This window comes from Dendrobates tinctorius, unplaced genomic scaffold (assembly GCF_039654945.1).
Source record: "Dendrobates tinctorius isolate UK_male_01 unplaced genomic scaffold, ASM3965494v1 ptg000058l, whole genome shotgun sequence".
In the NCBI taxonomy this organism is placed as follows: Eukaryota; Metazoa; Chordata; class Amphibia; order Anura; family Dendrobatidae; genus Dendrobates; species Dendrobates tinctorius.
Genome location: NW_027361726.1, coordinates 23691605 through 23696584, shown reverse-complemented (window position 1 = coordinate 23696584; position 4980 = coordinate 23691605).

Here is a 4980-nt window from a genome sequence, read left to right as displayed (position 1 = left end):
CCACATCTCAATACCAATGCTTTCTGGCTGATGTTTTGGTCACGTTTGAATGTTGGTTGTCCTTACACACTCGTGGTAGCTTGAGACGGACTCTACAACATACACAAGTGGCTCGGGTAGTGCAGCTCATCCAGGATGGCACATCAATGTGAGCTGTGGCAAGAAGGTTTGCTGTGTCTGTCAGCGTAGTGTCCAGAGGCTGGAGGCGCTACCAGGAGACAGGCCAGTACACCAGGAGACATGGAGGGGGCTGTAGGAGGGCAACAACTCAGCAGCAGGACCGCTACCTCAGCCTTTCTGCAAGGAGGAACAAGAGGAGCACTGCCAGAACCCTGCAAAATGATCTCCAGCAGGCCACAAATGTGCATGTGAAAAATGAGGATGAATGTAAATCAATCAGCCGTGGAGACACCATCACATGTTTCTCAACGCAAGCAATGACTAGCCAGGTGTTTCACCGGGAAGGAACAACCACGGGAAGGGCAGTCTCCAATGAAGGAAACAACCTATGCCAAAAAATGGTATCCATCCACAGACAGCTGTTTCGAGGTATTGCCCCTCATCAGTGTGGAGTAGGAAACTGGCTAGTAGGAGCAATGCCTAGTAAAAGACTATGAAAATGAGGATGAGTGACCTCATGGAGATCAACATTCAACACTGCGGAGACACCATCACCTGTTTCTCAACGCACTGATTCTAGAGCAAAGCCCCCATCCCTTATGGGAAATATGTAAAAATATGCAAAACACAAGCCTCGGAGACACCATCACGTTTCTCAACGCAAGCAATGACTAGTCAGGTCTTTCCCCGGGAAGGAACAACCACGGGAAGAGCAGTCTCCAATGAAGGAAACCACCTATACCAAAATATGGTATCCATCCACAGACAGCTGTTTCGGGGTATTGCCCCTCATCAGTGTGGAGTAGGAAACTGGCCAGTAGGTGTCTCCGCGGCTTGTGTTTTGCATATCTAATATATAAAGCTCAAGTGTGTGTGTATTTGTCCGGGATTGGCATCCGCACCGTCGCAGCTACAGCCACAAAATTTGGCACAGTTACACGTCTGGACCCCGAGAGCGTCCTAGGTTATGTTGTGAGGCGAATCCCGCGCGTTCCAATTCACCAAACAATTTTGCCCCTGTCTACATACTGGGGAAAAAGTGTGCGCGCGTCAAGCCCCGCCCCTCATTATGATGTCATAACGTCCCTATCTACATACTGGGGAAACAGTGTGTGCGCGTCAAGCCCCGCCCCTCATTATGATGTCGCAATGGTTGCCATGGCGACGCTGATGTCATCATAGGTTGCAAGCCCCGCCTCTCATTATGATTTCATAATGGTTGACTGTGGCATGGAGGATGTGTGATGGGTATAAGGGCACTGGACTATGGGATGGAGGATATGTATGACGGGTATATGGGCACGGGACTATGGGATGACGGATATGTATGATGGGTATATGGGCACGGGACTATGGGATGGAGAATATGTATAATGGTTATATGGGCATGGGCCTATGGGATGGAGGATGTGTGATGGGTATATGGGCACGGGACTATGGGATGGAGGATATGTATGATGGGTATATGGGCATGGGACTATGGACTGGAGAATATGTATGATGGTTATATGGGCTTGGGCCTATGGGATGGAGGATGTGTGATGGGTATATGGGCACGGGACTATGGGATGGAGGATATGTATGATGGGTATATGGGCACGGGACTATGGGATGGAGGATATGTATGATGGGTATATGGGCACGGGACTATGGGATGGAGGATGTGTGATGGGTATATGGGCACTCGACTATGGGATGGCGAATATGTATGATGGGTATATGGGCATGGGACTATGGGATGGAGGATAATTATAATTTGTTATAACTAACCACAGTTAGTTACTATGCCCGGGCAGCGCCGGGCTCTTCAGCTAGTTTTTACATATTTCCCATAAGGGATGGGGGCATTGCTCTAGAATCACTGCGTTGAGAAACGTGATGGTGTCTCCGCAGTGTTGGATGTTGATCTCCATGAGTTCATTCATCCTCATTTTTCACAGTCTTCTACTAGGCATTGCTCCTACTAGCCAGTTTCCTACTCCACACTGATGAGGGGCAATACCCCAAAACAGCTGTCTGTGGATGGATACCATGTTTTGGCATAGGTGGTTTCTTTCATTGGAGACTGCACTTCCCGTGGTTGTTCCTTCCCGGGGAAAGACCTGGCTAGTCATTGCTTGGTTTGAGAAACATGTGATGGTGTCTCCGCGGCTTGTGTTCTGCACAAATGTGCATGTGTCTGCACAAACGGTTAGAAACCGACTCCATGAGGATGGTCTGAGTGCCCGACCTCCACAGAAGGGGGGTTGTGCTCACAGCCCAACACCGTGCGTCCCTCCAAAGAAATTCCACCCCACACCATTACTGACCCACTGCCAAACTGGTCATGCTGAAGGATGTTGCAGGCAGCAGATTGCTCTCCACGGCGTCTCCAGACTCTGCCACGTCTGTCACGTCCTCAGTGTGAACCTGCTTTCATCTGAGAAGAGCACAGGGCGCCAATGGCGAATTTGCCAATCCTGGTGTTCTGTGGCAAATGCGAAGCGTCCTGCATGGTGTTGGGCTGTGAGCACAACCCCCATCTGTGGACATCGGGCACTCAGACCATCCTCATGTAGCGGTTTCTAACCGTTTGTGCAGACACATGCACATTTGTGGCATGCTGGAGGTCATTTTGCAGGGCTCTGGCAGTGCGCCTCCTGGCACAAAGGCGGAGGTAGCGGTCCTGCTGCTGGGTTGTTGCCCTCCTACGTCCCCCTCCATGTCTCCTGGTGTACTGCCCTGTCTCCTGATAGCGCCTCCAGTCTTTACGCTGACAGACACAACAAACCTTGCCACAGCTCGCATTGACGTGCCATCCTGGATTAGCTGCACTACCTGAGCCACTTGTGTGGTTTGTAGAGTCCGTCTCATGCTACGACAAGTGTGAAAGCACAAGTGGCGGCGAAGCGGAAGAAGCTGGCGGCGAAACGCGCGTCGGGGTGAGGAGACCCTGGGAGCACCTCCACGATCTATTGGTAATAACCTTACATTTACCGATTTGGTTGCATAGCTTTTTGGTCATTTTGGGGAATGTCTAATCGATTCCTCCCTGCCCTATGATTTCAATCATAGTGTCACCACACACTTGGGCATTTTTTGTAGACACTATTATATAGGGAATGCAACCCTGTCTTTCTTTTATTAGGGTATTTTTTTATTACATCAGTCTATTATTGTACATTACATTTACATGTAACGGGGTATTCTGTTTCTAATTTTTGTGATGTGTACTTTTTATAATAGTACTAGCTGAAGAGCCCGGCGCTGCCCGGGCATAGTAACTAACTGTGGTTAGTTATAACAAATTATAATTATCCTCCATCCCATAGTCCCGTGCCCATATACCCATCATACATATCCACGATCCCATAGGCCCGTGCCCATATACCCATCATACATATCCTCCATCCCATAGTCGAGTGCCCATATACCCATCACACATCCTCCATCCCATAGTCCCATGCCCATATACCCATCATACATATCCTCCATCCCATAGGCCCGTGCCCATATACCCATCATACATATCCTCCATCCCCTAGTCGAGTGCCCATATACCCATCACACATCCTCCATCCCATAGGCCCGTGCCCATATACCCATCATACATATCCTCCATCCCATAGTCGAGTGCCCATATACCCATCACACATCCTCCATCCCATAGTCCCATGCCCATATACCCATCATACATATCCTCCATCCCATAGGCCCGTGCCCATATACCCATCATACATATCCTCCATCCCCTAGTCGAGTGCCCATATACCCATCACACATCCTCCATCCCATAGGCCCGTGCCCATATACCCATCATACATATCCTCCATCCCATAGTCCAGTGCCCATATACCCGTCATACATATCCTCCATCCCATAGTCCAGTCCCCATATACCCATCATACATATCCTCCATCCCATAGTCCCGTTCCCATATGCCCGTCATACATATCCTCCATCCCATAGTCCAGTGCCCATATACCCATCATACATATCCTCCATCCCATAGTCCAGTGCCCATATACCCATCACACATCCTCCATCCCATAGTCCCATGCCCATATACCCATCATACATATCCTCCATCCCATAGTCCCGTTCCCATATGCCCGTCATACATATCCTCCATCCCATAGTCCCATGCCCATATACCCATCATACATATCCTCCATCCCATAGGCCCGTGCCCATATACCCATCACACTTATCCTCCATCCCATAGTCCCGTTCCCATATGCCCGTCATACATATCCTCCATCCCATAGTCCAGTGCCCATATACCCATCACACATCCTCCATCCCATAGTCCTATGCCCATATACCCATCACACATATCCTCCATCCCATAGTCCCGTTCCCATATGCCCGTCATACATATCCTCCATCCCATAGTCCAGTGCCCATATACCCATCACACATCCTCCATCCCATAGTCCTATGCCCATATACCCATCACACATATCCTCCATCCCATAGTCCCGTTCCCATATGCCCGTCATACATATCCTCCATCCCATAGTCCAGTGCCCATATACCCATCATACATATCCTCCATCCCATAGTCCAGTGCCCATATACCCATCACACATCCTCCATCCCATAGTCAACCATTATGACTACATAATGAGCGGCGGGGCTTGCAACCTATGATGACATCAGTGTCGCCATGACAACCATTGTAACATCATAATGAGGGGCGGGGCTTGACGCGCACACACTGTTTCCCCAGTATGTAGATAGGGTCATTATGACATCATAATGAGGGGCAAGGCTTGACACGCACACACTTTTTCCCCTGTATGTAGACGGGCAAAATTGGTGAATTGGAATGCGCGGGGTTAAAATTTCGCCTCACAACATAGCCTAGGACGCTCTCGG